Raw genomic sequence first — 21935 nt, 5'->3', positions numbered from 1 at the left:
GATTTTGACAAAACAAAAGTAGAAATGCTTGGATTTGAGTCCTCTTTCAAACTAATGCTTCAATTTAAATATAAAATTATGATATTACAATAAAAAAATGGTTCAAAAACACAATGTCCATTAGTGAAAAACACGAAATTATAAACAATTTCTCACAAGATTTTGATGAAACAAGAGGCAAATGCTCATAGCTGATCAATATATGTAATGCATAAATCTATTTGAATGAAAAGCATGGAATAAATAACACACAAAAATTTATGTGAAAATTAACCGTGAAACAAAAAATAGCCAAAATCAAACCTTTGACTTTAAAATCATGAAAGATTTTTAAGCGAAAAATGAAATGAAGATTAATAGAACAAAAGACACACACTAATTTTGTGTGGTTCAGCCCTAGGAGCCTAATCCAGATATGGAAAGAGAGGGAGAATTTTTATGGAATTAGAATGAATTTTACATCAATACATGCCTATTTATAGGCTAAAGAAGGATAATTCGAATCCTTAATTAAGGATTCAAATTTCCTTAATTTAGAAACAAAAAATAATCAAGATATTATTCTTGATTTAAGAAAATCATGACAAATAAATCAAGATTGATTTGTCATTAATTTCCTAAATTATTACATAATTTAATTTTAAAAATATTTTCCTAAATTATTATATTATTTAATCCCAAACTTAATTTTGAAAATAATTTAATTTCTCTCTTAACATTCGTCAATCTTCTTGTGCTTATACATCACAGTAGAGTGGTGCCTTAGAAAGAAAAAATAAACACCTAGTAGAAGTTGCAAGGACTCTTGTGTTATCCATGAATGTTCTTCAATTTTATTGGCCATATGTTATCCTTACTGCATGCTTTCTTATTAATAGAATGTCTTCCAGTGTCTTACAATATCACATAACATTCTCCAAAGTGTTCATTTACTCAACACCATTCCGATTGCCACCTCATGTATTTGGATGTGCTTTCTTTGTTCATAACTTTGGTCCTGATGAAAATAAGTATAATCCTAGGGCTATCAAATTTATCTTCTTTGTTTGTTCAAAAAATAAAAAAGAGTATGGGTGCCATTCCCCTACTCTAAAAACATTTATTTCTTTTGATGTTACATTTATTTCTACTAGTCCACCTCATGGTTTTCAATTCTCTTAGGGATGCCAAAACCAATTGTTGCACTAGATAAACACCATTCACAAGGAGAAGCCATCTATTGATCCCTCCTTTCCTCCCACTGATAATCATTCTCTTGTGGAGTCACCTGATATTCCTGTGTTAAGCTTTCCACCATTTTCACCAATTACGTTTGGTCCATTGTATGACACTAAGCCTATTGCTACACGAAAGGAACCTCATTCTCGTACCATTAAACTACCCTCTACTTCTCTTCCAATTGTAAATCATATATCCAATCACAAGTTGTCCTCCAGTTGTGTATGATTTTTAGGGCTTTATCCTCCTCCTCTATTCCTACCACCCATGAAAAAGCCTTAAATGATCCAAGGTGAAAAGCTACCATAGGTGAAGAAATACAAGCCATGTACAACAATTGTACTTGGGACTTATCATCTCTCCCACCAACCAAAAATATAGTGGGTTTTAAATCGGTTTTTAACATCAAATATAACCCTATTGGCATAATGACTCAGTAGAAAGCATTGTTAATACAAAAGTGTATACATAATCCTATGGCATTGATTATGATGAAACATTTTTCCATGTGGCAAAACTCAATTTTGTACGAGTTCTTCTATAAGGATTCAACAAGTAATGAATTCAAATAATTTGTTTCAAATAAAAGATCTTGGTCTACTAAAATATTTTTTGGGTATAGAAGTTCTTCAGTATAACTATGGCATAATTCTATCTCAAAGAAATTATGTACTCAATCTCCTATAGTAAATTGGAATGCTTTGGGTGTAAACTTGTGATGCACATAACCATAAGAGAAAATGATTTTTTCACGATGTTCGGCTATTGATAGTCATCGCCCAGGAAGCCTTGCTCGGGAAAATTTACTAATATGCTCTATAAACTGAAAATACAAAGCGATTTCAGGCACTCTTTAAGCCATGTGTAATCCCCAATTACATAATTGACCTCTCCCCAATATATTCAATACAAGTAGATTTCAGCTCTAGCGAACACTCCCTTTCTAGATTTCAGGCCCTAGAATGCGAACTGATCTAGCTCTAAGGTACTAGAAAGCCACTAAGAAGAAAGTATAAAATACTAAAGAAAATCAAACTTACAATCTTCTTTTTGGGGAGGTAGTCCTTCTCCAAGTGAGGTCCAAGCCTCCAAAATTTTAAGCATGAAATAAGAGATGTATATGAGTTTTATGGAAATATAGAATGCAAGGAAATTTGAGAGAATGTGAAGGATTCAAGAAAATGTAGCATTTTTCTCTCAAAAAGGGTAAAATGAGAATTTTAAGCTCAAAATCTTTTTAGAGGTTTTGTATGCCAATATACACTAAAATCTTGATCCTCTTATTAGTTTAGGGGCCTATTTAGAATTTTCTAGCCAAACTAGCCATTTTTTGCTCCTTACCAAAAGGTTGCAATTTTTTTTATTAATCACCAGAAAGGTATGATCGATCAACCATGTATAACAACTATATTTTGAGTTCCATAAGCTTATTAATCGATCATTCAAATTCTCAACTCATTAGAAATGGTTTGTTGATCGATCAATCCATTTAAGTTGATTGATCAATCCATTTAAGTTGGTCAATCATGCTAATAGACTTGGCTATGCAACTCTCATTGTAATGGATCATAGTTTTCTTATGATCAATCATGCTTTATAGCTCCTATAAGATAGCTTGTTGTATGATTGATCAATCGGTTTCATTGATCAATCATGCTTTATAATCTTCTACCAGACTGCATTCTGTATGATCAATCGAGCCTTGTAGTTTGATTGATCCTGCTTTATGCCAAATTAAGAAACTTGGATTTTAAGCATGATGATGAATTTGATAAGGGGTTTTGTAAGCTTAAAACTCTATAATGCATTGATCAAACATGATTGTGAGAGAAATATGCCCAAAATCTCCATAACATAGGTGTTCTTAAAAAAATTGAAGTTTGGTTTTTGTTATGGTCCCAGATCCCACAATGCGATTCACAAGGAAGAAGAAGAACGAGAAGGCGATTCTTAGGGAAAAACGAAGGAATGGAGTATTCACGGAATGGAATGGAGAGGAAGATGATGGATAACCGGGCTTGTCAAAGGGAGACCTGAACCTTTGGGTTCATTTTTGGAGAACGCCGATCCTAGGGTTTGTTGAGGAGAACACCGATCCTTTGTTTTGGGTGAAATTAGACTTGTCCATTTCATTCCATGTCGTCCCTTAAATAGGACTCAAGACCACAAGGTTCCAGAGAGTATTACAATTTTTCCCCTCTATGGCATTTAACATGAAAATAAACTAAATGACTACATAATTAACTCAGTCAGAGTAATTGACTCAACCCTGGTGTCTCAGCCTGACTTGGCTCACTATTGGGTCCATAACATCACACCCCTCCTGGAGAACGAGCTTGTCCTCGAGCTCGAAGGTAGGGTATGCTTGCCGAAACTGATCTATAGCATCCCAAGTAGCACCCATTTTAACTGTGGCCGCCCACGGACAGAAATGGTGTTGGAGCCGAAACCCGCCGCTGGTTCTCCCCGTTAGCAATAGGTTCCACCTGGAAAAAAAACAATTTTTTTTTTTTTTTGGTGAAATGACAACAGGCATCACCCTTTTATTAGGAGGAAGGCATTCACATCATGTTCCGCTGCTCATCATAGATCACAAGTTGAAGCTACCTGATAACCGTGATTTACAACAAAATCCATGCACTTATCTCTTTTACACAAGATGTGGATCAGGCTTTGGATCTCTCTTCCGAGAACCTTGGCAACTGGGCAAGAGAATTCACACGCGTCACCCCTTCCAAACCAGACCCTTGTTGATCTTCGGTCCTCAACACTGTATCCTCTTCTGCTGACCCCCAGAGGCGCCCGTCTGTTTTGATGGTGGTCACTACTATCTGACGCTGACCTTACCGTGAAATTTCGCTGCAGACAAGGGTCTAGATTCAGCTCATCACTATGACCATCCTCCAATACCGGCCTGAGACTGGCACTAATATAGATGATCGGTATCAGTAAAGACACTTGGAGGTTCTTCAGTATCAGATTCTGAGTCCCTTTTACCATCTAAGTGCATACAGATCACAGCACAATCATCTTTCTTCGAGGTTGGGTACTTGAGTTTCCATTCCTGAACAGTTGCATCAACTAGCACCCTTGCAACAGAGGATCGGCTTGGAGCCATTGATACAATCTCCCCCACTTGTGCATTGCTTAAAATATCCTAGACCCCATCAGATGCAAGCACAACGAACTGATCCTTCTCAGTGAGTACCATGTGAGCGAATTCAGGAATTGATATCACCCCATAGTCCTTTAAACAAAAATCAGCAAAAGCCCTTCCCCTTGTTTTATGCTTTTCCTGAATCTTTGCATGTGGGCCCACCATGCTTCCGTGAGGCTGTTTTTGCAGTGCATGACCTTTTTAGACTGAACTGAATCCACCCTTTCCGAGCTTATGCCCCTCAGAGAAGTGAGCTGATGTAGCTCTAATTGATGTTAAGAAATATTTCAAGGACTTAACAACCCAGATTTCGGATTCATCTGCTGCACCTTTCGCATGTGCCACTTGAAGCTCTTCCTTGCCAGTATTCAGCGGATACTGCAGCTTATAATGCTGCTTTGTCACACGAAGTTCTGTGTTGTGAATGTCTTGACTAACTGCATACGCCTCTCTAGGGATAGGAATCTGTGCTTTCAGACAAGTTTTAACCCAAGTAAAGGTGAAGATCCGGCAAACAGCAATTGCCTCAGTGGGGAAAAGCACCAGAGTGAGACTTAGACCCCAATAATTTTTAATAGTTAAGCCAGTCAAGCTGGTGAACTCAGTATCCCATCGGTAACCTGCTGTGTACTCGGAACATGGAACATGAGAGCTCCACCTACATCTCTTAGCATAGCATCCAAGGGGTTGCCACTTCTGTCCACATTTACTGCAGTTTGAAGGTGGGTGTAATGTTCTGTTTGCATGTAGAGCTTCCTGAACCTCAGGAAGATTGAGGTAGAAACGCCTTTCATAAGGCATGAACACAGCAACACCCACACTTGTCTGGGGCACAGATTTTTTTAATCTCAGATCTTGCTCCAGAATTGATGGGAAGCAAACATCAAGTATGACATCATATGGATTTATGTAATCACCAACCACCTGATGCATCTGCATGGTATCTGCCTCGCCATATGCTGCTGCGAAGTAGGAAAAGAGACTTCTCCCAGCCTCGTCATCCACGGTAAGGCAACCAGCAAACTGTCTAAAATGGACCTTGGGCTGGCCAGGTAGCCACACAAACAAATCCTCAAGAGGGTGGCCAGTAACACCCAAAATCCATAAGGCCAGAAAACCCACACTTGGTCGAAGATGTTCATCGAACAAGGTCTGAGCGGACATTACTTCTCTGCAGTCTGAATACATGTGAGCCAAAGAATTCTGCACAAACTTAGTAGATTGAATGTCAACCTTATCATCCCATTCCGTAGCTATGCTCTGGAATGACCCAGATGAGTTGTTATGAGCTTGAAGCAGTTCAAGAAGGAAGCGATAAGTTTTGACTGCATCCATAGGCAAAGACTGATCAATTTTCAACTTTGCAGGCATTCTTAGCAGTGGACCCTGGTCCCACTTGGCAGTTTCATATAAAGCTGCATCAAGAACAACTACAGCAGCAGCAGATAAAATTAAAGCCAGCAAACTCCACCCAGTTAATATTGATTTCCTTGTCACCTCCAAAAATTTATTGGCACAGCTCAGTGCAGCATTTGCATTAAGCTGTTCGGTATACGAAACACCTAGCTCAAAAATCACATTTGGATTGTGCTAAATGATATTCTCCTTCCGCAGACCACTATAATTTAGGTATGAGTTGGCAGCAGTAATCTCTCTATAGGTCATCAGAGATGTCTCCCGAATTGCATATATGGCTCTCTGGCGAAGTGCTTTCTCAGCAGCAGATAAAATGGTTTTTAGTGTCTCAAACACCTTCACTACCGGTCTTATGAACCTAGAATGCACCAGCCCAGCCAATAAGTGATTGTAAGTAAACAAAATTGGCTCAATCTTACTGTCCTTCCTCCGACGCCATACCCTGAGTAATTTCGCTACCATCCTCAGAATCCCCAAGCTCCCACTCAGAGATGTACAAGCAGGAACAGTCATAAGAAAATCCCCACCGGAAACGTCTGTCACGGAAGCTTGAACCCCTTCCCAATCACCAGCGGAAGCCAATATCTCAACAACCAACACGGAAAAATCACCTCTCTATTTCTCAGCCCAACTAACCACACTCGACGCCATCGTGGTGTTTTTTCTTAAAAAATCGTGGAATTTGAGGACGGGCAAGACAAAATTCGGAGGAAATTACCACAAGAGTTATTCAAGTCGGCGTTCCCGATGGCAAACGGGAAATCTCTGGATTTTCTGACATAGAGGTCCCACGGTGGCCACCATTCCCGTGTTGCCAATAGTCGAGCTGCGTGGTAGTTGGCCTGTTCCTGACTGCGAACAGCAGCAAATCGGGGTTGAGGTTTCGAATAGGTTGGCATTCGTCGGAGTGCTCCCAGTTTTCGAACTTTCGGGTTATGGATCTTTGTGCTTTTCTGCTCGCATCTATGTACACTCCCTATCGATTTAACGACAAGCTCTTCCCAGCACCATTGTCGTCGATAATACTGACCTTAGGAAGCTTTTGCCGCCGGCGAACCACAGTAACAGTGGTTACGCAGGAGGCATCTGGCCGAACGAAAACCTGCAAACCCACATCGGGCTTTTCCGAAGAAGTTTGAGGTTGAACGACTTCGGAATGGGAGAAATTATTCGCCGAGATCTAGGACGCACTATCTTCTTCCGAAATTGTGACCCTCGTCTCTGAATCCTTATCCCGACGAGCTTCTATTTCGGGCCCTCTAGCCTGAAGTATCTCCTCTATTCCGGAGATTAATTTTGTGCTCTGGGCACGCAGCTCCTCCCGGATTGCTGATTTTAATTTTGTGCGCCATGTTGCTATTTCATCTAAGGAACGAAGCGCACACTGCGGCTATTTCATCTGGAACCTGCTCAGATACCAAGATGTTACTGTCCCAGATCCCATAATGCGATTCACAGGGAAGAAGAAGAATGAGAAGACAATTCTCAGGGAAAAACAAAGGAATAGAGTATTCACGGAATGGAATAGAGAGCATTGAAGACGATGGATAACCAGGCTTGTCAAAGGGAGACCTGAACCTTTGGGTTCATTTTCGGAGAAAGCCAATCCTAGGGATTGTTGAGGAGAACGCCGATCCTTTATTTTGGGTGAAATTAGACTTGTCCATTTCATTCCAGGTTGTCCCTTAAATAGGAGTGAAACCACGAGGTTCCAGAGAGAATTAAAATTTGGCCCCATGGCATTTAACATGAAAATAAACTAAATGACTACATAACTAACTCAGTCAGACTAATTGACTCAGCCCTGGTGTCTCATCCTGACTCGGCTCACTATTGGGTCCATAACAGTTTTCTATCTACTTATATAGCTAGAGTTCTTGACATTTTCTAATGATGTTCGACCTCTAGGCTTACAAATCTTTGTTCATCTCCTTTGTATAAGTTCTTATTCTTAGCAACAATCTTCCATATATTTTTGCTTCAGGCCTTGACTTGCCAACTTGATTGAGCATTGTTTTGTCATAAACTTTTGCCATAGAGTTTGTAATATATGTGCTAGAAGGCAAGTGTCTAAAAGGCATTGATAACATTATTCATAGGACACTTTCAAGATACCCATTTTGTTATCATCAAAATAATGGAGATCAACATGATTATACCTAACAGTTTTCTCTGATTGTGTAAATTTGATGAAGATGTGGTAAAAAATTGTGATCTACTGAAACCGTACCAAGAGAAGGAAGAAAACTTATCAAGTTGTGATAGTTTGTCTCAATACTAGTGGCTTTGGATGGGAATTGACAAAACAAAGAGTCACAACAAGTAACGCAGTGTAGCAAGGACATATAAAGGTTAGTAAATGTAATATAGGAAAGTGTACTTATTGTGTTAATAGTTAAGAAAACAAGTTTTTTTCAAAGATATTTTTTTTTGTCAAAAAAAAAAGAAGAGGTTAAATATAGGCGCGAAGGATGCCCACTATACGACACATTGGTCTTAGTTGTGGGAAAGTTCATAGCCATGGGGATAGCTAATCAAAAAAATATCGAAGTTGATGAAGACCTCCCTCCAATAGTGGAAGGGGCACTAATTGAAGAGATAGATGAAGTTGAGGTAATTAGGAAGATTCCTGAACCACCTCACAGTGGTATCAAGTCTAGAAATGAAGATCAACAAAAAGGTAAAGGCATCTTCAAATTCTATGTCTGGAGGAACTTCTGCTCGTTGTAGGATCTCAGTGATCTCCTAACATTACTCAAAGGTTTATTGATGTGATTAATAACATGACATCAACACTTGAGGAGATCTTTAAATCCAAGGGTGTCAACACAAAGCTTGTAGGGTATGAGGCTCTTCTAGAAGTTCCTAACTTGCCAAAAGAAATAAAATTTTGTACCTCCAATTGTTGGACACTATAAAGAAAAAAGAAATGTTCATTCAGATGACACAAGAAGAGATGCAGGAATGAATCTTATTTAACTTTAATGCATTGCCATAAATTGACACTAGATTTTTAAAAATGTCACTGATCAAAAGACTTGTGACTATTTGTTCATTTTAAGACTGTAGTTCTTTTTTTTTAATAATACAGATGGAAAGAATTGAAGTAGTTCTTTTTTTTTTGAGTTCTTAGGTCTAATTTTAAATGAATGTTATCTTCTCTTACCCTTAGGTCTGATTTTGAATGAATGTTGTCTAATTGTGAGACTTATTTGATGACACAAGTTTTTTTTTTTTTTTGTGGTTAAGACATCCTAAAAATATTTGATTATGCGAGAAACTTTGCAACTACTCATGGATATTGATTTGTATTTGAAATTATATTTTCATTATGGAGTATGTAATATTGCCGATACTCATGGATAACCTTTTAGACAAAGAAAAGATTAGCATTATGATTGCTTTCTACACAGTTGGACTTGCTCTTATAAGATATTACTTTACATTAAAGATCAAACACAATGCTCGTATGGTATATGTGCTCCTACATATTTGAAAAAAAAAACACTAGAAATATCATTAGTTAAATTTCAAAAGGTTTATAGGATGAATCTAAATGTTTTTCTCAACTTGCATATTTTTGTCTTGTTGTTGGTCAACAAAAAATATACAGTGTTACTTAAGACATGTTTGATAGATAAAAGTGGACCATTAAATATTTTAGTAGGGTGTTAGATGCTATTGTCAGGTTATAGTCTGATTACATTAAACGCACTTATTTGTAGATTTTGAAGAATAACATGTAGCATCCTTGATTCAAGGTAAGCATAAAGACATTTGATGAATAATGTTACGTGAATATCAAATATATGTTTATATTGATTAAATTTGTGACATAGATTGTACAAGTGTGATGGTACTCATATTAAAGCAAATATTATGTTTGATCAAACATGTGTTGGAATAGTGTTAGAAGATGGGCTCAAGCCCACACGACCCAGGAGAAGGCCTACACGTCCAAGAGAGGTGGCATAATGGTAAATAAGAAGTTATCTCATAAAGATGGCACAAGGATATAATTAGTCAAGAAGAACATGTCTACTTATGTCTTTTCTCATGTAAAATTTGTAGCCCTAAGGGTATTATAAACATTGCAACATCCTCTCAAAAACTATAAATAGAGGCCCTTGTCTTGCAGTAGAGCTTCAAGTCTCTCTCCCCTTCTCTCAATTAGTCCCTAAGCTCTCTTTCTCTCTCTTTTCTTATGTTCTCTCTCTCTTTCCCTTTGGCTGAGCTCCTCTCTTGTTCTTTTTTTTCTCTTCTCTTCTTCTCCTCTCTCTTTCTTCTTCTCTTTCTCTCTCACCGCCTTGTTCGAGGTTCTAATCATGGGGGGTCCTAAATTCAACATGGTATCAGAACATTTGATTTACGATCCCCACAACAATATGATGCTCTAATATTTTTATGATCAAAGCTAACCCATTAAAGGCTCTTTGTGAAACAAGGTTGAAGCTTGTTGAGCTAAGTTTCTTGTTCTTGTTACTTGTTCATGGCTTCGTGCTCTTAGTTTTTTTATCACTGGAAAATGATTTAGAGACTATTCTATTTATCCTATTAAAGTATTGAGATTTGTATCTCTCAGTTTGTAAAAAGATTGTAATATTTTTTCAGTCGGTTTGAAAGGTTTTTACTAAATAAGTTTATGTTGAGATTTTTTGCATGGAAAGCTACTATTCGTGCATGTAAGTTTTGTTTCTAATGGAAAGCCATTCTCCCATGTCTATTATGATCCAATATTTATAATCAATTGGTTTTTGAGAAGTTGATTACGTGGATCATTGTGCTACCTCTTCATTCCTTGATATATTTTTTTTGGGAAGAGCTGTTTTTGTAGAACCAAGACTCTTTTTTTTTAATCAAAGTCACAAGAGTATTTTCTTCTTCTTGCAGAGAAGCCCACATGAAACTATCGGCTGGGAGATCTTCTTACAAAAGAAGAAGCAAAGAAAAAGGAATTAAAGGTGATGTCTTGGAAAGACTAAGGTGGCACCAATTTTTTTTAAGGAAACTTTCTATTTTATTTAAGATCTCCTTGATTAGGCCTCATTTATTTATCATAAATCAATCATATCTTGCCTACACAAAAAGAACTGAATCTAGACTGGTTTTTATAAGTTGGTGTCAATGATTATTTTTGGAAAAAATCTTGGAAGATCTTAGTCTCTCGACAAGGAAGAGAGGAGAATTGGTTATTTGATGATTTGGTTTTCTTGATTGAATTTTTCCTCTTATTAAAAAAGGAAGACAAGAGATCTGATTCGGGTGATTTTCAGCCAGCACTATTTCTTACTTAGTGGATGGGACATTGACCTAAGCCTAACATCAACTCGAGCTAGTTCAATTCATCAAGGTTTAGAAATTACCTTATTCCTTCATTCTTTACAAGTAAGGTATCTTATTCTTTGTCTCTCATTATTATTTTGGGAGATTATAACCAGTTTTTAATTCCAAATATCTGAAGAAAACATGGGAAGAAAGCATGATATGGTCAAGATTACCACTATACCATTGATAGGGTTATCTAACTACTTGATCTAGTCAAAATCAGTTAGGAGGTTTCTTATTACCCAAGACCTATATCACCTAACCAAGCTCGAACCACCTATTAATGAGGAAGATAGTGCTTATAATAAGTGGTTGAAACATAACACCTTGGTGATTAGTTGGCTCATAAACAACATGGAGGAGCATGTATCCAACAATGTCATCCACCTGGAGACAGCTAAACAGATTTGGGATACATGTGTCAAATTGTACACTAGCACAAATAGCCTAACAAAAGATGTATGATGTCTTACAAAGTATGTTTAATACTAAACAAAGAGACTATTTACATGAGTACTTGGAAAGATTTAAAGGCCACATTCAAGAGTGGAAGCTAGCTTAGCCTAACTCCACCGATGTCTCTATTCAAGACAAGTAGAGAGAACCCTTAACAATTGCTATATGTTTAGAAAATATTAAGCCTTACCTTGAGGTTGCCAAAACTCAACTCCTTAGCTCCTCCACTATTCCAACATTTGATGATTTATGTGCCACCTTACTCAAAATTTCTGATTCTTCTTCCACCTCTCATAATGAAGTATCATCAACCATGACCTCCGGTGATAGGGGCACATCTTCCACCAACGATGGTTGTGGTAGAAGCTATATAGGAGACAGAGGAAGAGGTGCAATGACTGGTCCATCCAAGATAGACAACTAGGGATGCAGTCACTATGGTAGGTTCAATAGAAATTTTTTGGAAAATCCATGGAAAGTCAGATTGGTCCACGATTAATCATGCCTAAGTCAATAATAAAAAGGAGGACAAGTCTGCACCACAATCAGTAAAAACACCCTCACTGATGATGAGTATGAACTATTCCAGAAAAATAAAAACTCTGATGGTATCTTCTCCAACATCTTCCACTACTACTGTTGACACCACCACTTTAGGTATCCTTTCTACCACTACCTCCTCTTCATCCTAGATTATTGACTCAGAAGCCTTAGAGCATCTCATAGGTTACAAATGTCTACTACATTCTTTATCTCCATGCCTCTTAGATAAATTTTTTACCATAGTTGATGGATCCCAAACCAAATTTCTCGAGAAAGGATCCACTTCTATTATACCATCACTTTTGCTCAAAGATATCCCATTTGTTCCAACCTTTCCCTTGAACCTATTGTTATCAGTCAACTTCTAAACAATTCAATTTCTCCATCAACTTATCACCCTCTTCTTGTGTGTTTCAGGATCTAACGACGAAGCGGGTGATTGGTGTAGGCCATGAACAAGGGGGGTTTTACTACTTGAACTTGCCTCAAATAAATGCAGTCTCAGCCAATCAAACCATGGCAAGATTATGGTACAATAGATTGGGACACCCCTTAGCACCATCTCTTTCCAGCATTTAAAAATTTGTCATTTTTAAACTGTGAAGTGTGTCAACTAAGCAAACACCAGAGGAACATATACTCTCCTCGGACTGAACTTAAAGGTGTTGTTCCTTTTTCCTTGATCTACACTGATGTATGGGAACCCTTAAGTGTCTAAAATATTTCCATAATTAAGTATTTTATCACCTTTATTGATGATTTTACTCAAGTCACATGGATATTCTTCTTTAAAGGGAGATCTAAAATTTTATCCATTTTTAAGTCCTTTCATGCTATGGTATGGTGGCCACTCAATTTGGCAAGAAAATAAAAGTATTTCACTCAGATAATACTAAAGAGTACCTCTCTAGTGACCTGGATTTATTTTGTCAAGAAAATGACATTATCCATGAGACATCATGTGTCGACGCCCCTCAACCAAATGGTGTACCAGAACGGAATAACTGACATCTCCTAGAGGTTTCCCACGGCATAATATTTTACATGAAAATAACATACTTCTGCTGGCTACATGTCATACTTACTGTGTGATTTCTTATTAATAGGCTACCCTCATCCGTCCTCGATCATAAATCTCCATACTCTTTATTATTTCCAAATGATGAACCATGTTCACTTCCTTTAAGAGTCTTCGGGTGCGCATGTTTTCTTCATGTTACATCATCCCAGAGAAATAAAATTGACCCAAAATCTATCAAGTGTATCTTCTTGGGATAATCTTGCACACAAAAGGGTTATGTTTATTATAATCCCAGTCTGTAAAGGTTACTAGTGTCTAGGGATGTGACCTTCTTTGAAGACATTTCATACTACGCCAAAAATGCTCCTCCGGGTCTCTCATCTGTACAAGCCTCTCCTCGACCGGTTGGGCCCCGTATTGTGCATACACTTCAACCCTATGAAGCATTGGTCGATACCACACTAGCATAGTTTATGCATCCCATTGAGGTAAGTCTATCTTCACCTACTCATGTTCCATTTGGACCAAAATATAATTCTCGGCCTATAGCCTTAAGGAAAGAACCCAGAACTTGAGCAAGGCCCTCTACTTCTCATCCAATATCCAATTTTGTGTCTCGCCATCATTTTCCCTCTTCATGTTGTTAATTTATTGCATTTATCTCTTCCATGTTTCTACCACAGTCCTTTTAGAAGGCTCTGAGGCATCTAGGATGCGAGGTGGCAATGGAAGAAGAAATACAAGAACTATATGAGAATCAGACATATACTCTAGTCCCCCTTCCTTCTAGAGAGAAACCCATAGGCTGTAAGTGGGTTTATACAGTTAAAAATAATATGGATGGATTGGTTGCTCACCCTAAGGCACGCCTCATTGCCAAAGGTTATAATCCGTGTTATGGAATCAATTATGAAGAAAAAATTTCTCTAGTGGCCAAGTTGAACTCAATCCTTATATCATTATTCCTTGCTGCTAATTCTCCTAGCCAATATATCAGCTTGATGTAAAAAATAATTTCTTGAATGGGTATATCAAATAAGAAATATATATGCAACAACCACATGGATATGTGGTTGAAGGGGAGTCAGTATGCAGATTGAGGAAATCTCTATATGGTCTGAAACAATCTCCTCATGCATGGTTTGATAAATTTAGCCAAGCACTGATACGGGTTGGATTTCATTGATGCTCAGTATATCACTCAGTATTTATTAAATACATCCCTAAAAGGAAAGTACTTATGGAAGTCTATGTAGATGATATTGTCTTAACCGGCAATGAATTAGATGGCTTTCAAGAGGCCACAAAGAATATATGTGAAGAGTTCAAAACAAAATACCTTGGACTTTATACTTTCTAAGAATTGAGGTGTTACAGTCCATGCATGGGATCATAATATCACAGAGAAAATATGTCATTGATCTACTCGGTGAGACAAAAATGATGGGGTGTACACTAAAGGGTACCCCCAATGGATTCAAATACCAAGCTATCTGTAGGCTTTTAGAGAAGATGTGGATATTGGCAAATATCAAAGACTTGAACTTATCTACCTCAGTGTAACAAGACCTGATATATCATATGTAGTAAGTGTGGTAAGTCAATACATGCACAAAACCACAACTTACTCATTAGCAAGCTTTAGGAAGAATATTACAAGATTTTAAAGGAGCTTCAGGAAGGGAAGAGGGCTTCTCTATAAAAATCATTGTCACTTCAGCATCGAAGGGTTCTCGACTGCAGACAGGGCTTGATCCCCACTTGATAGAAAATCCACTTACGTGTACTGTACAATGGTTGGAAGAAGCTTGGTTACATGGAGACGCAAGAAGTTGAATGTGGTGGCAAGGTCCAGTGTAGAAGTAGAATACAGAGTCATGGCACACACAGTCAGTGAGATTCTATGGATCAGATCCCTTCTCACGGAATTGGGATTCTATAAAGGAGCTCATATGGATCTACATCGTAATAATCAAGCGGCTATCCAAATCACTTTGAATCCGGTCTTCCTTGAAAAATTAAAACATATTGAGGTGATTTTCAATTGATACGGGAAAAATTCCAAGCCGACATATTATCCCTCAGACATATCTCATCACAAAGAAAAGTTGCAAACATCCTTACAAAGCCGGTCACTCACAAGATCCTATCCACCATTTGCTGCAAGTTGAGCATTTACGATGTTTCATATACCCCTGCTTGAGCGGGAGTGTTAGAAGATGTTCTCAAGCCCACACAACCAAGGAGAAGCCCTCACATCCAAGAGAGGTGGCATAATAGTAAATAAGAAGTCATCTCATACAGATGACACAAGGATGTAATTAGTCAAGAAGAACATGTCTACTTATTTTTATTCTTATGTAAAGCTTGTAGCCCTAAGGGCATTATAGACATTGTAACATCCTCTGAAAAACTATTCATAGAGAACTTTGGCATGGGGTAGAGCATCAAGCCTCTCTCCCTTCTCTCAATTCGCCCCTAAGCTCTCTCTCTCTCTCTCTCTCCCCCTTCGGCCGAGCTCCTCTCTTGCTCTCTTTTCTCCTCCTCTCTCTTTCTTCTTCTCTTTCTCTCTCACCACCTTGTTCAAGGTTGTAATCATGGGGTCCTAAATTCAACAAATAGGAAGGGTTTTATTTCACAAAATATAATGGTGACTTGTACATTTGACATCCACTTTACTTATGTTCTTGTTGGATGGGAGGAGTCAATAGTTGATTCACATGTACTAAAATCAACATTAATGAGACTATATAAATTCTAGGTTCCCAAAGGTAAATGGCATTTCATTACAATATTATTCTGTCTATTTTTATCTAATATTTTTTTAATTGATTTATTTAGAATATATTTTAATTGTAGGTAAATATTATATAGTAGATGTTGGTTATGTAAATCTTCTAGGATTTTTGGCTATTCATTAAGAGACTCGTTATCATTGGCAAAAATTTGGAGATAACCCTCCTTCAAATCCAAGAGAATTGTTCAACTGAAGGCACTCATCTTTAAGAACAAATATTGAGCAGACTTTTGGAGCTTGAAAAGTTCTTTTCAAATATTAAAATATGCCCCTTATTTTGCTTTTGATATTCAAGTAAAAATTATGATTTCATGTAGTGTCATGCATAAATAAATATGTAAGGAGGATTACATGGATACAATTGAAAATGAAGAATGATGAGTCAAGAGATGAGTTGAGTGCATAAGGTAATCACGATAAGGATGTAAATGAAGATGAAGATTGTGATGATTTTATCGACTACATGGATCAACAAAAAAAAAAATACTCAAAGAAAGTGTGAAACACAATCTGCAAGAGCAACTTATTCTTGAGATTTATTAGCATGTCAAATGTGGCAAAAAATATTAATTAATTGTAGTTTAATGAAATTGAACATTTAGGTTGCATTTCACATATGAGGTCTTCTATATTAAATATTTAAATGTATTTAGACTTGTGTTATTTCATTGCTATTAATTTTTTATTTGGAAAACATATTGGACAATGAATCTAATATATTGAGAAAACTTTTTACAAATTCTACCTACACTCATATAATTGCAATTGGCCTTACATTATGTTGCTAAGATAAATAGTCAATAATTAATATTAATAGTAAGGATATTTTGTGAATTGTGCTCTTTTAAAAATATGTAGTTCTTATTTTGAAATTATAAATTTTAGGCCTTCATACTTGAAAAGATTAAGAAGAAGAGAAGAAGAAGAAGTAGAAGAAAAGAAGAGAAGAAGAAGGAGAAAAAAGAGGAACTAGACAAGTTATAGGGGAAAAACACACATACCCCTTTTCGTTTTTTGAATAACCCAAAAAAATACAGTTGATAGCCCTGGGACTATACTTATTTTGGTGAGGATCCAAATTATGTATAAAGGAAACGCATCCAAACACACAAGGAGGTAATGGAAAGAGAGATAGGTCAGTGAACAACTTTTAGAATGGTTTATGATCAAGTGAAACACTTGAAGGCATGTGATTGATATGAAAACAAACTATAAGGACAACATATGACCAGTAATATTGGGATACACTCATGGACAACACAAGTGTTCAAACTACTTCAACAAGTTTTCTCTTGAAGACTCCATTTTGTTGGGGTGTGTAAACACAAGATTGTTGATGGACAATGCCCTTCTTTTGACGCAATGTTTGGCGCTTAGAGGAAAATATTCTTTCACATTGTTTGACCTAAAAATCTGAATTTTTTTGTGGATTTGAGTTTCAATCATGGAGCAAAAAGAAACAAAGATAGTAAAGACATCCCATCTATCTTTCATTAGAAATAATCAAGTAACTCTTGTATGATCATCCACAAGTATTACTATATACTTAGATTGAGAAATATTTGGAACAATGACAGGTCCCCACACATTTGAAAGAACTAAAGAAAAGGAACTAGAAGACACTTTGTCTTGTCTGGGTGTAAAAAACAGACTTGTGATGTTTTCCATGCTCACAAAACTCACATGATAACTATATAAGGGATATATGGAATGGAACTAATGTTTTTATGCTTGATAGTGACTGATGCCCAAATAGGTTATGCCACTGCACAACCTCTTAATTTTTTGTTGCTATGACTATCAAAATTGTTGAATCCAAAAAGTAGAGACCTCTCTCACGGCTACCACCAATCACCTATTTTGTCTTGATGTCCTGATAGATACAATGGGAAGGGAAAAAAGTTAAAAAATAGTTAAGTTTCTTGGGTAACTAGCTAACGGACATAAGACTCAATGGAAATTATAGAACAAATAAAATATTAGAGAGTGAGAGAGGAGGATATAGTAGAATTACCGGTATCCTGAACTTTGGTTTGGGACCCATCTTTAAATGATATAATCAGTTCGTAGTACTGGGGGATAAAGAAGAAAAGTTTCCAATTTTACCAATAAGAAGTTCAGAGGCTCCAAAACAATGATCCAAGGTGAAGAACTGGAACATAAAACAAAAGAGAATGAACTAGTAGTAATAATTGTAGTTGTAGCTACACTTTAAGGAGCGACCATTAGGGTTTTTAGTTTTTGTAATAGATTATAAACTTCTTCTCTAAGAACCACCTTTCCTTTTGAAGTGCCAAAAGACACTACTTGGCAAGTTTTTGTGTAGTAATCGAGGCTTGTCTAGCTTTGGAAAAATCCAGTTTTGCATGTAAGTTCCAGCATGTTTCCACCACATGATTATTTATACCACAAAAGTACACCACCTATTTTGATCAGAATTTGAAGAATTATAAGTGGAATCACCACTTCTTCCTCTTGCTCTACCACTTGACTTGCCACCTTTTCCTCGTCATCTACCATAGCTATTACTCCTTCCTTGGGAGAACATGGTAGAACATTCAACTTGATCAAACTAAAATGTCGATCCCTTGACTGGAATCCCAAGCATGGCTCACACACATCATTGAAGGAAGGTTTAGCAGAAGAGCTAAGAACCTAACATTTAGGACCATCTAGATAAGGTTTTAAATTTTCAAAAAAGATCATAGAGACAAGGGCTTCTCTTGTTTTTCTTGAATGGCAATGTCGGTGGAATATGGTTGAGCAACTTTCCTGCTATAGAAGACCTCTAAATCTGGCAAAGTACTCATGAAGATTATCACCTTGTTTTGTTGTATACATCTCCGAAAAAATCATATCTTGTGAAGACAATAAGTAGTAGAGTACAATTTTAAACATAACTCCCAGATATCCTTGGCTATATTTAAGTGAACAAAGTTATGGACAACAGATTCTTCCATACTATTTATTGACGAACTTATAACTAAAGTATCGTGAACAGAGAAATCATCTTCATGAATAGTGACTAGGTTAAATGTCCAACAAAGTCTCTTGTGATTGGAAAATCTTTAATAGATTAAGACGATGATGAGTAATTACTTAAACCCTTAAGTGGAAAAGTAGTGATTCTCAAAAAATAGCACTTGCTAAAATCTACAATTGAAAAAGATTTTTTTTTGAATTTCTTCCATACTTAACCAGACACAAACAAACCTTTCAAACACTCAAAAGAAAGAAGAATTCAAGCAGCTTATGACACCAAATTGACAAAGAACCAACTAGCTTACAATTAAGGATCTATTAATTATGAAAAACAACGAATTTTGAGAGCTTAAACCAACATTTTAACATGAATGTATACGGCATGCATGAATAAAAAACAGAGTCAAATTACTTGTATGATTGACAACACAAGGTATTCAAATTATTCCAAAACATCTCACAAAAAAGATAAATTTGAAGTGGAATTTAAAACAACTAGAACATAGACTTCTCAACCAATGATTAACAACAAATCCTAACTTAGGGTTTCATAGCTTTCAAGAGATGATTCAAGCTTCAACACATTCTCTCTTGAATCTTCATGGAAGAGGAATTTTAAAACGTACAAAATTAAATTTTTGGAATAAAAAAAGAACTTCTAAGAGACACTATAATCTATACCAATATTAAGTCATTTTCACCCCTAAAATGTGTTGGGGTGAGTTTATATTTTAAAATTAAAATATTAACTTAGGCATGAAATATAAATCATGCAAAATATCTAATTTCAATGTAAAGTAAACATTCACACACCATAGGAGACAAAAGAATGTTTATCGATTTTCACCTATTGGTATTGACTGTCCAAGAATCCTTGCTTGACAAATTCATCTATTCAAAGCTCTAATAATAGCTTGAATTTACATAAAGAGATTTCCGCTCTCTTTAAGCCATGTGTAGCTCAATACACACTTTTTACAAATACAATCTCTCCAAGAGATTGGCCAGATTCTAGCTCTAGTTGGTCTATTCTATCTAGATTAGATAGGTTTTAGATGAACCTTTCATAAAATAAAATCAAATAAAGGAAAAATTACTTACACCCAATACTTGGAGAGTACCTTCTCCTTGAGGGATCCAAGCATCCACTTCTTTTCAACAATATGAGAAAATGTAGAAGCTTGACTATATGAAATACAACAAATAGATAGAGGAAAGAGTGAAGGATATGCAAGGTTGTGTCTCTCTTCTACTCAAAAGCAATTTAGAGAAGAATTTCAAGATTCTAAGAGTAAAGGTTTATGGAATTTCCAATAAATGTTCACTAAATTCTCTATGTGAGGTTTTGTGGGGGTATTTATAACTTCTCCAAGTGAAACTAGCCATTATTTGCTTGTTTCCAAAAATCAATACATTGATTGATCGATCACTAAAAACCGATTGCGATCAATTGTGCATAACAACTCTTTTTTTGTGAGGATGTGACTTATTGATCAAGGGAATTATAGATTAATAAATTACCATTGGTCCTAAAATTTTAATTTGATCGATCATTACTTGGGGATGATTGATCAAATACAATTCCCTCTAGTTATGCAACGCAAGTATGATCGATCAATGTATTTCCAATGATTGATCATGCATTATGTCCTTGACTAACAACATTGTGTCTGATTGATCAATCATGTGGGATGATAGATCATTCCATGTAATTTTTGCTTGTGTGGATACCATTGATTGATCATGCTTTTTAGCATGAAATTGCCATATTCTAGATGTTTTGGATGGTTGATCGATCATTGGTAAAGGTTGATCAATCATTCTTGTGCCAGTTCAACTAAGTTGACTTTTAAAACATGGGAATGAATGAATTTAAGTGCTCTAACATGTTTTAAAAGAGGTATATGATAATATAAAACATGTATAAATTCAATGTATGCCTTAAAGCTCCACGTTTTTCATCGTACCTTATGAGAAGGAGTTTGGAATGCTCTCTTACTTAGTGACTCCTAAACTCTAGTCTTCACATTGTCTTCTTCTTCAAGGGTGTTTCTTCAAGAGTTATCTTTAAATGATGCTTCAGGTCTTGAGTAAGCTTGTTCATTTTGTTGATTTAGACCTTGAGATGCATGTCTCTTGAAGGTAAAGTATTTGAAATACTTAGTTTACAAATTATCAACTCTATTAAGTTTTATTATCATAAAAATCAATAAAGGAGTTAACCTATGGTTAACAATCTCCCCCTTTTTCATTATTACAAAACCTAACTTGTAAAAATTAAATCATACACAGCCCTTAAGGTATGGAGCTAAGTTAATTATGCAATTTCAACATATGCTCCCTCTTAATCTTTGCATGGTTCTTTTTAGTCATTTTAATTTTCAATTTTGCAATTTGTAGAGTGCCTAAGGATTTTAGGTCAAATTTCCCATCTTATTCTCCCCCTTTTTAGCACTCAAAAAGATATTCAAAGAATGCACAAAAATAAGCTAAAGATTTGGTCACTACTATTTCATATATAAATAATAAATGCTTTAAAAAATGTGTACTTAATTACAATGCTTCAAGCAAAAAATACAAGTGTATAGGCATGCACAAGTATAAGGGAGTCAAAAATAGAATGATCCTAAGGACTAGGGTAAAATAACTAGGTGGGAGGGGGTAAACGGCTAAGGATGGTCATGAGTAGACTCTCAATCCTCTATTGGCTCTAACGTAGCTCAATCTGCCCAACCTTCAATTGTTCTTGGGTAGCAAGAATCGGTACCTGGGTAGCCCAGATATCATCCACTGAATCCTCAAGAGCAAATAGTCGATCAATGGAGGAAGATGTGCCTTTTTCAGTTCTCCTCCTCTCACAAACTCATATTTCTTGGCTTGCGGCTCTGAACTCATCTCGTCTCAAAATGTATGGATGGTATCCTTTTGAACCCTTTGATCCTGCCATTTGGCAAAGCCAAATTTTCCAACTTTGGTTTTGCCCAATGGATATCTTCTTGGTGATGTCCATCGATTCCTCA

Source organism: Aristolochia californica, unplaced genomic scaffold, assembly GCF_029961685.1.
Source record: "Aristolochia californica isolate CCGP_79_NKW_82.1479 unplaced genomic scaffold, dmAriCali1.0.hap1 SCAF_5, whole genome shotgun sequence".
NCBI classification, from domain to species: Eukaryota; Viridiplantae; Streptophyta; class Magnoliopsida; order Piperales; family Aristolochiaceae; genus Aristolochia; species Aristolochia californica.
The sequence above is the reverse complement of the archived record's forward strand: the minus strand, read 5'-3'. Positions refer to the sequence as shown.